Source organism: Lepisma saccharinum, chromosome 11 (assembly GCF_977018435.1).
Source record: "Lepisma saccharinum chromosome 11, izLepSacc3.1, whole genome shotgun sequence".
Lineage (NCBI taxonomy): Eukaryota > Metazoa > Arthropoda > Insecta > Zygentoma > Lepismatidae > Lepisma > Lepisma saccharinum.
The window spans coordinates 58,499,079-58,511,526 of NC_139239.1; positions in this window are offsets into that span (position 1 = coordinate 58,499,079).

The window sequence follows — 12,448 nt, forward strand, 5'->3', positions numbered from 1 at the left end:
TACAAGGCGCAAGGGATCGCTTGGCTTGGTGAACTGAGGGTCGCTGGATAGAACCTTGGAACTGTCACGATTCGGTCTGCGAGAAGCATCAGGACAAGACATCACACACATCTACCAGGTATGAACAAGCGTGAATAACCTTACACCAACTTTCCATATCTCTACCCTCCTAACGGAGCAGGTTCAGCCATCAAATATTATTAAGCTCTACCTAAATGTTTAAATGAAACTTCCCTGTGACCTCTCAGAGCCCAGGAAAACGGGCTTACAACATGGTGGAGGTGCTTCAGGCCCTTTTTGCAATTAAGTACCCTCCTGTACGAATTGCTTTACATTAAATTATTCCCCCCCCCCTCCCTCCCACTTTGGGAGCATTTTTAAAGTAAATTTTTAGTAATTCCAACTCATACTCCCACAGTACGCTTAAGATGCGTCAGACCCAGTGACAATTATGTGTATTACCCTATGAACAACAACCCCTCTTTTTCTTTTATGCCGAGACCCCCCTTTTTCAACAAAATCTAGTTCTTCTGCATAACATGTATTCAAGCATCATTCACACAGGAATGAGAACACTTGCTTATACTTATTTGACCAGCGATATATTAATGACATAAATAACTGTATGCCCATACTTTCATTTGTTCTTTGGTCAGCACGACGAACCTTCGTTTATGAATACGTCACAGATAGCGTTGCACGAACACCTAGATTCCTCCCTCAACCAAATCATAGAGTTAGCAACTGCAATCACGGCAAATCCAATAAATTCACGACCTTTATCCCCAATTCCCTCCCCTCCACTAACACGGTTAAGGTCTGCTAATAGAAATTACCCTCAATTTGTCCTTGGACTACAAACACCCGACAAAAACCAACCCCAGCCCTTAGCAAGTACCCCAGGTGAAGTTCCTACTCCCTCTAAAGGTACTAATAACTCTGATCACTTAACTGTAGAAATTCCCACGACTAACATGGCCACCCAAATTCCAACTGCATTATACCCGGCACCATTTAGCGGAAATGACCCTAAGCACATTGATTCATTTTTCCTCAAGTTTCAAAATGTAGCACATGCCGCAGGATGGTCGGAAGCTAAGCGAAAAGAGATGTTACCTTTATTTTTGACGGACACCGCTTTAACTTATTTTCATGACATACAGAGACGACCCAATTTTGTAGACTTGACATACACCCATATCAAAGACGAGCTAAGTACGCTATTTAAGGGATCATACCTTTCAGCGGATCCTGTACAGATAATTCTCCAGAGAAAACAGGTGGTAACCGAGCCCATTCACACCTACGTTATTGCTAAAAAGGCGTTAGTCCAGCAATACTTCCCGAACGCCACTGAAGAACAAACTCTCTCTTATATCATCACGGGACTGCGAGCCAAATACATTGGCTGTTTAACCAACAAGCATTTCGCTAGAACAGAAGAATTAATTGCCCACCTACAGAATTTCGAACGCCAGCAGTCATTAATTAATTCACGTATGTTGGAAGAGAAATTGGAAATAGATCAGGCAATTGCACAGGCAAGCTTACCCCAGACATTCACCCCGTCACCACTTCACAGCTGTTCGCATGCACAGGTCTATTCCCCCCTCCCCAGTAATTCTCACACCTTGACTCAGCACTTTGTACCATACAACCAATGTCCATCTCCCTTTTTCCCACCATCGACTCATCAAGTCCAAAGTCTACAATCACAGCCCGCTCCTGTAATTCCTTCCCAGACCTATCAAGCACCCAGTTTCTCAGCGTTACAATCTGGCATGTTTGCTGTACCGAGTTCTGATAGTGCCCGCTGCGCGGCGATACCAGCCGTACCCAGATTAGAACACGCTCAAAATGCTACCTCTGGTGATGAAATAAACAAACTTTCGTCACAAATGTCGACCTTAGCTTTGCATTCAACCGAAGAGATGAACGCCAGTTCTCTTTTCAATCTTTGCTCAAATGTGCTGGAATTTGCGAAGACGGCTAATCAAAACGCACATAACAGAGGTTTCAACAAGGGGAATAATAAGTCCTCTTCCTACAGAAATAATAATAATTCTAGAGCTAATCACAGAGGTAATTATAGATCGAACTCCCGAGGCCAATTCAGAGGTCATAGTAACAAGAGGTTTCAACGTCGAGATCAGGCTAATCGCGACGATGCAAATACCTCAGCCTGCAAGTTTTGTGGTCGTTATAATCACGAGAGCGACAACTGCTTTTACAAGCCACAACGAGACAGTGATTTAAACTAAAATCGTCTTCGACTTGCAGGGACGAAATCGAAGATAATACCAGATTAGATAAAGTTCCTATAATTGAGAGAAATGGCCTATACTTTATTAATAGTAGCATACAAGGAAAACAGGTAGATTTACTTATTGACGTGGGTTCCCAAATCTCAATTTATCCTTCCCACCTTCTCCCTACTGAAAGAAAAACATACAAGGTACAATCCACAATCCAAGGTGTGTCCGGATCGAAACTGAGTGTGTCTGAAATTGTAGTTCTTCCAATCATAATTGGAAAACGTAAATATTCGCACCCATTTAGAATAGTAGATTCAACTAACGTCCCTCCCCTTTTAGGAAATGACTTTTTACGAACGCAAAGGTGCGAAATGTCGTTAAAAGACAATACAATAACTATTTATCATTTAGGACGTACTCCTAATTATAGTATCTTAAGATCAAAGTACAAAACTCACCAGCTGTCGCATGACATATTTACCCAAATTGAGAATGTAAATGTGTATGAGGGAAAAGCTACTCTTTCAAACACAGTTCAGTTAAGTCCACGATCCAAGACTTATATCAATTTGAACATTACCACTACAACACCTAATACCCATAAGCCTGTACTTTTTACACCATCTGCTTCCCTTATGAGCCAGCATCCAGTAGTCCTTCCCAATGCTGCAGTAAACCCGCAGTCACCTGTCATTCACATACACAACCCTACGGAAACCACAATCACTTTGGAAAGTGACACAATAGTAGGCGAAATATCGACATGTGAAATTTTAACTGACGTTACTTCCGTTTGGGAAAAAAGTGAAGATGTTGCATTTTCATACTCTTGTAATGAAAATACTACAGTAAAGCAACAACTTAGTGACAGTCAAAAGAAATTTGACCCCTCCCTCCTCACAGTTAACCCTGATATTCCCCGAGAAGAAAGAGAAAAAATCCTAAAGCTCGCATACACGTATGCAGATATTTTTCTCTGGCCAGGGGATAAATTGACTAAAACTAATATTTTGGAGTATGATATCAAACTGACAGATGACACCCCAGTGTATGCCAAAACCTACCCTATTCCTTTTCATTACCGAGAACCCATGAAACAGGAAGTTCAGAAATTACTAGACCAAGGTGTTATAGAGCGCTGTGAAGGGAGTCCCTATCGACACCCAGTCCTATTAGTTAAGAAACCCAATGGGACTTACCGTTTTATCTCTGACCTCCGCGACCTAAACAGGATAATAGCTCCGATTTCCTTACAATCCCCAGACATAAAAACCATCATGACAGAGATGGCTGGAAAGAAATATTACTCAATTCTAGATCTGTCCAGTGCATTCTTTCAGGTATCATTAACAGAGCGTTCTAGGGACATTACCGCCTTTTCTATTAACAATCTGGGTAGTTTTAGGTATGCTAGGTTATGCCAGGGATTGAAAACATCCCCCGGTGTAATGAATCGCGTAAGCGAACTTGCCCTTAGCGGAATAGACAGTTCAGAACTTTCTGTTTACACTGATGATATTATTATTTACAGTTCAAATCTCCCCCACATGCTTAACATATTGGACAGAGTGTTTCAAAAGTTACGAACAGCATCCCTTAAGTTATCACCCTCTAAGTGTAGGCTAGCTTTTACCGAAGTAAAAGTCCTTGGTAACTTGGTATCTCAAAAGGGAGTTAAGATTTCAGAACACATTCTTAAAGCTATTTTGGAATATCCCACCCCTACCACCAAACGCAAGCTTCGTAGTTTTCTAGGACTTGTCAATTTCATTCGACGATTTGTGCAAGGTTTTGCAGGACCAACAGAATGTTTATTCAAGCTTCTTAAAAAGAATGTTAAGTTTCAATGGACTGATGAACACCAGAAAAGCTTCGAAACACTGAAAGAAATGATTACGTCCGCCCCTATCCTCCGCCCTTATGACCCTAAACGCCCCTCATATGTATACATTGATGCGAGCGGAATTGGCATTGGAGGAGCCTTGTTACAGCCTGATGAAGAAGGAAATTTACATCCATGTGCCTATTGTTCACGAGCCTTAACAGACACAGAGAAAAGAGCTGACACATTTTCACTCGAAATTGCAGGTGCATATTATGTTTTGAAAACTTTCAAATTTTTTCTTATGAATCAACATTTTGTGGTTCTCACAGACAACAAAGCCTTATCCTATCTTCGTTCAACTAAACACCATAGTTCTATTTTAGGAAGAAGAGCCCTTTATTTTCAGAATTTTGATTTCGAAATAAGGCATGTCAGCGCTAGTAAAAATGAACTTGCGGATGCACTCTCCCGTGCAAGTTTACCGCTTGACAAGACTAATCCTGACAAGAAAGATGATGATGATGATGATGACTTATTTTTTCATCAAGTATTTCATGCACAAGCAGCAGATTTTGATATTAGTTCAGAACAACGTAAAGACCCCTATTTTAGAGACATTATTAATGTTTTAGAAAACAAAGATAAAGCTAGTGACCCTAAACTAGAAAAGCTTTCGTATTCTTATGTACTCAAAAATGGAGTCTTATATAGGACTAATAAAATCAAAACTGGTAATAGGGATAGACTTTGTATTCCTCATGCATTAAGAAATCAAGTTTTCGACCTTATTCATGCACACAAAATGAACGGAAGTCACCAAGGTGCACAAAAGACATATAATTTAATGCTTATGCGTTACTTTTTCCCCAATATGAAGAAATTTGTGTACGATAAGGTTAGACATTGCATCCCTTGTCAGATTTCAAAGAAACCACAAGGTTCTAAAGCACATACCCTGCAAACATTTCAACCAGCCCAAATTCCTTTCCAACGAATTCATATTGACGTATGTGGTCCTTTAGTCTCTTCAAAAACGCACAAATACAAATATTTCCTATCAGTAGTCGATAGTTGTACAAGGTACGTCATAACAGCTCCTTTGGCTAATCACGATGCACAAAACATAGCAACAGCCCTAGTTGAGAAAGTCTTTTTAGTTCATGGCATCCCGGAAACGATCTATTTAGATCGTTCAACACCCAATTCAAGTTTACTCTTACGAGAGTTAGCCAATATTACAGGCGTACAACTAAAATATGTAGATACTTGTGCACATTTCACGAATGGATTAGTTGAAAGTTCATTTAGTTACTTGAAGAAAGTTATGAGAGTTTTTGTATTAGAGAAGAAGGCTTCGTGGTGTGACTATTTAGCTAGTGCAGCGTTCAGCCACAACGTTACAATCCATTCTGGATCCCTCCAGAGCCCGTATTTTACTTTATTTGGCTACAACCCAAGGATCTTAGCTGACGCTGTCCTTCCTTCGAACCCCGACAATGTTTCCCAGACGAACGCACAGAGACTTGAACTCCTGACCTCCATACGAAAGACCGCACATGACAACTTGAACAAGCGTTACGAACAGCAGAAAAAGTACGCAGACAGCACTTCTAGGCAAATACAGTACTCACCAGGACAACATGTATGGATTCTAGATGCCACTCCAACTCCAGGCGTGTCAAAAGCCTTTGCGTCCTCTTATAAGTACAAAGGAACTATTCTTCGCAAAGTTAACGAGAATTCCTACGAAGTAACTTTCATCGACGGCAGAAGTAAACAAAAGACTGACACTATTACTATTTCTAGACTCAAAGCCCGCTACGACTAGTGCCATGATAACCCCACTAACATTCATTAACACGCCATTCCGTTGTCACTCGCTTTAGCCTCCTCGCTCCTCGTTGCGTACATTGCACATGCATGATCCAGCATTTTCTCATGCTCATCCACCTCCCCCCCTCCTTCCACTTCTCGTGCACGCACTGCATTTCTGCGTTAGAACGAACTCATTTTTATTTTTAATACAACATGGTTATTTTTATTTTTAACAAGACCAGGATTATAGAATGCTATCTCAATCGTCGGAACATTTATAATACATCTCTTGCCTAATAATTATTTTTTTTACAGATATTTTAATGTTATTTTATAATATGCGATTAAACGCATAGTAATAGTCAGAACATATCACTTAGCTGATTTGACTAATAAGTACTTAGTGTGTTTATGATTCTAACTAGCAAATATTTTTTTTCCCCATTTGCTGGTACATATACGCTCAAATGAAGAAAAAAGTACACAGAAATAAAGAACGAATGAACTAAGATAGAACAAGATCAATGATTTAAAGAACAAATGAACTGCGTAGAACTTGCTTGAACAATTGGCTTTTTGGCCATAGCAATTTTTTTTATTTACGCTCAGGTGTAACGCGAACTGCTTCTTTGAAAGCTGCAATGCACTAAATATGTTAATAAAGTATATAATAAATATAGGCAAATGTTCCCACTCTCTCCTTTAATTTTATAGTTCAAATATTGATAGCATACAACATGGTATAGCTCATATCCCATGAAATTACAATCTACTGTATTTTTCAACGAACTCTTACACAAATATATTACTTACTCTTTTTCACTTCTTTTTCATTTTTTTTTATTAGCAGCGAATCGAAGGCGCTTAAACCTTTGTCCACAAGACACGTAAAATTCTTGCAATTGCTTTTATAAACGACATTTACACATATTACAGAAGGAAATGTCTCGTAATCACTTAGTTCGTTCTATTATCGCTGAATTCTCCTTTCTTTTCTCATTTCATTCCCGGCTAAGCCGACTATTCTAACTTCCCCCCCCCCCCCGTTGCGCCCCGGCGAACTTTCCTTACAACATGGAATTATTCCACCTACTCCCCCCCCCCCGTTGCCCCGGCGAACTTTTCTTCAGGTAAACCTGTTAATCATAAACAGGCCCCCTTCAAAACTCTACATCATATAAGTAATAACGCCCCTTCGCCGTCATTCAAATTAGACATTACCTCCCCTCCCCCCCAAAATAATTCACCAGTTTTAACTGAAAGTCCCTTTTCAATCGATTTTATAACCCGTCATCACTTATTGTAAATCTGCTCCACTACCTTTTGCTTTTTCCTAATTTTTCCCTTTACGCTTGTTTCATTATCTCATCGCCACGGATGTTCCTGGACCCATGACGACCACCGGCTTGTACCATCGAGCGACAGACCTAGGTTCATCGCAGAGACCAACAACGATCTTGTGGAGTTCCAGCACCAACAAGGACCCGTTCCCGTCTGGACCCATGGCTGATTTTTCCATCTCCCACGCCGCGACCCAGATGTGGAGCGCTTTCCCCAGGACGTTTCTTGCCCCGAAGCGCCATCGCAAATTTGACTTCCAGAAGGCCCCTCCCACTGAGTGCATCCTGCTCTTGTTTACTGACGACACATGATACTTATTGTTATTTTTCATCGGCTACAAGTGTTCCGGTGCTCAGCTACTTCAAGTACCGTAAGGCACACGCAATTAATACAAACATATGTCATTTACAGTGCCAAAGTTAGTGCCCATGGGTGCTACCCATATTGGATTAGAGATACGTCTCTTTCTTTTGTGTTTTTTTTATTATCGTCAGCTGCACAGCACGTCCAGCCTATGGCGGCATGCAGTTTACAGAGTTGCCATAGGTAACATATCTCAAGGCTCCGCCCAGCATCGTGTATGTTCCGCCGAGTGTACTTTGAACTCAGCAAACAGTAAATACAACCGCTTGCGGTTCCCGGCGTTTCTTCACACTGTGCTGACGTGTGTTTTTTTTTTTATTATTATTGTGCTGTCATCACTCAATCAAAACTAGTTCAGTGTTACACTTAAGTAATTATTTTATCCATGCCTCAGAACTTAGTTGTTGTGCTCGTACTTTTTGAGTATATACGAGGCTATGACCTACAATTTAATTTTTTTTTATTATCCTACGTGTTTTTCTATTTTTTTTCTCAACGGTGTTTGGTGCCACGATATGATATGACTCTTCTGGTGATTTCAATTTTTTTTTCTACGGTGATGTGATTCTTCTACTGATTGGTTTCCTGTATTGGTCTTCTACAAGTTTGATTTGTTAATAAATCCTAATTTTTAAATATAACCTACTCCAGATGAAGTAGTCGACCATCACAGAGTGGTTCGATTATTTCAACAAGGGGAATGTAGAGATATGGAGACCATTAAACCGAGAAAACCTCGTCATGTTAACATTCACCCTTGTTCATTTCCTGAACTTGTCCGACCAGCGAGCGATCTCAAGAATGCGCTAACTTGTAACTTCCGTAAAACAAGGAACTGGAAAGGCAAACGCGTGGATCTAAACAGGATCTACCGCGTTCGAAAGGTTTAACAACCTTTCGACGCCGAGAATGATAAAAGCAAGCTCCTACCCGGAGCTCGCTCTCTTTTGATTCTGACACTCATCGACGCTACATGGATAACTAGTCCGATTACTCTACAACACGTTACACTGCTAACTACGACGATGGAAGACGGAGTTACCGCTGCCTAGCATGCTACAAGGCGCAAGGGATCGCTTGGCTTGGTGAACTGAGGGTCGCTGGATAGAACCTTGGAACTGTCACGATTCGGTCTGCGAGAAGCATCAGGACAAGACATCACACACATCTACCAGGTATGAACAAGCGTGAATAACCTTACACCAACTTTCCATATCTCTACCCTCCTAACGGAGCAGGTTCAGCCATCAAATATTATTAAGCTCTACCTAAATGTTTAAATGAAACTTCCCTGTGACCTCTCAGAGCCCAGGAAAACGGGCTTACAACAATATATATATATATATATATATATATATATATATTACAGTCAGACCCAAAGAAATCACAACATAAGATAGTTCTGTGTCATCATATACAAAAATACTTTTAGGCATAGGTCTTATGTAAAATAAAATACATTAATTATATGTTGTTTTTCCTTTTCCAAAGACATTATTTAGTGGAATAATATGACAGACTTACTATTGATAATGACCATACAAAACACGCCATAAAAATTTCATTCACTTTCAACTTTCTGGGGCCGGCCACCGTGGTGGAGTAGTTAGCACATCGCGCTACGACGCGAGGGGTCCCGGGTTCGATTTCCGGCTTGGCCACGGATGTTTGTGAGTGTCCATTCATCATTTCATCATATCATCACTCATCCCCATCTTCGCAATTTGGCCAAAAGTGGCACAAAAAGCGAAGTAAAATAAAGCAAATCAATCAACTTTCTGGATATACGACAAATAACACTATTTCTGTATAAGGAATTTTAGGCGTGCTCAGATCCTCCGATTATGGGGAGCAAGGGCCTTGATAAGAGTTCAGCTGACGAAATAATGCCCTCATTCCATCTCACTGTTTTTATTACATTGGTGGGAACAAAACAGGGTCGTGTGTGTCCCGACCCACCTAAAATCACTTTATTAGATGAATTTCAACTTCAGTGGCACCATTGTTCTCTGCTGGCGCTTTATTTTCCATCTCTGTCGTTCAAAGACTAATGTACGTATAAACGTGGTTTAGTACCGCAAATTCAAAAGAACTACACATAATTTATTCATGTGCAATATATGGGCAATTTATTCTGCAGACACATACAGATAATACAACTAAAGAATAAAATATGTGGAGGTGTTAATAAGAAATTTGCTAGTGGGAGAGTCCAATTACATAGGAAGTAATTCACTACCCTTTCCTTACGTAGTTGCTTGGAACTTTCGTAGGTTTGAAAATAGTATTTACTTTTATTTCTATAAAAGCATAATGTTGTTTAAGAACGGTTATTAGATTCCTCTGCACTAAATTTCTAAGTGAGACTATTAAGAGGGAACTTCTCCCTTCCCCCCCATTTACTCACCGTATGCAAAGAGTGTGAATACTTTTTTGCTGAAATGGGAAAATGAACCACAGCAAGAAACTAATAAAATACGTCTGTTTTTATGAACAGCTGCAGAATTATCTACAATCTTGTTGAAATTCACAGTTTTGCTAGCTTGTACTCATTCGACGAAATACATACAGCCAGGGAAGGCGCTACAAGGAGGTTAGGGGGGATGAAACCCCAACAACAGATCTAAGCTCCCTGTAGCCCCCAGATTTTTATAGTACGGTAGACGCCTTGCGATCGAAAATTAAAGAAGTAGAAGCTATCTTACGTAATATTTTACATTATAAAACTTCCCTTAGGGCAAGGCCATTGCAATGTTCAAGTACATTTCCTGCTTTTATAAGATCGCAAGATTATAACAACGTGTTGTACGTAAAATCGTGGTTGGAGGTGGCAGCTGCTGATCTGAATGGATCAACGGACCAAAGGCTCCCCTCTACCAACCTACCACACACAAACATAAACACAAACATACCCTCTACGCTCTATATATAATATGTGTGTGTGTTTGTGTGTTTGTGTGTCTGTATGTATATTATAATGCATGTGTGTGTGTGAAGTTCTTGATCTCATGTTGACAAAGTCACATCTAAGAGCCTAGAGGGTGATTCAAAAGTCTCTCAACAACTCATATATAAACACATTGGTGTGTTCCAAGTGGACGTCATGGCACGGTGCTATATGCACAGGGAACTTTAACTTTACCTTTACCCAGTGGCGGCGATTTGGTTCCAAAACCGAGGGGGGGGGGGAACAGTATATTTCCCATTGTAGATACTGTACGGTTTAGCATAGTGCGGGGACAAAAGTGGCGAAAAGTGGGGGTCGACTGTCCCCCTCGCCGCCACTGCCTTTACCTGTATATCTTGTATTCGTTTCTGAACCCCTGAGTAATTAAGTTTAGTTTTTAAATACGCATATACGAACCCTATACTATGTCAATCACTGAGGGCCTTCTAGAGACTTACTTGTCTCTACCCCCACCCCCGCACTGCGGGGTCTTGCGGCTTGTAGATCCGGCAGTGCTCGTTTCTGTGTTCTTCCCCTGTTCTAAACACATTTCCAAATTATCTCATGAAAACTGAAAATTCTGATTTTTTTACCATGCATTTCCGTCCGAAGTTAAAAAAAAAGAGCAAATGCTGTCGAAAAGACAACTTTGAGGTTACTAACTCGAGAATTTGTTCTGCACATTTTTCTACCAGAATGTTATGAAGTCTGAATTACTAAGAATTATCACACTTATAATTCCACTTACACATCAGCAGGTCAGTGTTCGCGCAAGACGTGTGAAGTAGGGATGGCCAAATACAGATTTTTTTTTTTACTATTCGGGAATCCTATGGAAAAATGAGAGAATCCGGATTTCGGAGGTAATCTCCCCATTTCGGAGACAATCCGGATTTCGCTACAACCATAACTTACGTAGAATTTTCAGTGAAAAATGCAGGCTCAACGAGGACTCGAACCCAAGGATGAAAGGATGGAGAGAACATCGCTGACAATTATACGATTGCCAGCAGGCAGGGTTTCGGAGCTAGGTCGCGGTGGTACTAAAGGAGCTCTCCGGAGCGGAGTGATTCAGTTCTTTTTCACATGCATGCTCGGATCCGGAGAGATAGTTCGCAACTATGAATAATAGGAGTGTACAGTTAACAGAATCAAGCATATCTGGAAACTAGTAAGCTGCGTGAAAACTGACATACGTGTATTTCAGGATAACTATGATAGATATGAACAAGAAACTGTATTAGCCTTATCTGCGGATGTTTGAAAAGTCCTGTAGTAAATTCACAAATTCGTCGTTCCGGTTCAATATGAGTAATATGCATTGGCTGTAAATAGTTTTAATTGTATCAAAAATGCTAAAAGTACACATTTTATTAACTACACGACTTTCCCAATGATTCCAAATGGCTAACTTGAAGTGATATTCATGTTCATTACCACTAGCCTCCGTGATGGAGTGATTAGCACATCCGGGAGTTCGAATCCCGGCATGGATGCTCTTTGTGAGTGTCCGTTCATCAGTTTCATCATATAATTCATCCTCAGGCGGAGCACAAAGCACGACGCCTTAGGTTGTAAGACACGTTTTTATTACGTTAAGAAAAGAAAGAACATCAAAATCATCTCACCTAGGATAATCCACCAACTGCAGAAAACACAAAAGAATGTCTTCCGCCTGTTCTGCACATGTGTCGCAACAAGGTGAATAGCTATGCACTACTACAAAACATTGTCATTATTTCCCTAGTTTACAGCACCATACAGGAGAGATATCCTGCTACTCGATGTTATAAACTATTCCATATATGTTGGTCATAGGCGTGCGCACGGGCGGGGGGGAGGATTGCTCCCTAATCACGGACGTTCGCAGTTTTTTCAACAAAGGGACAAGAAAGGTATTTT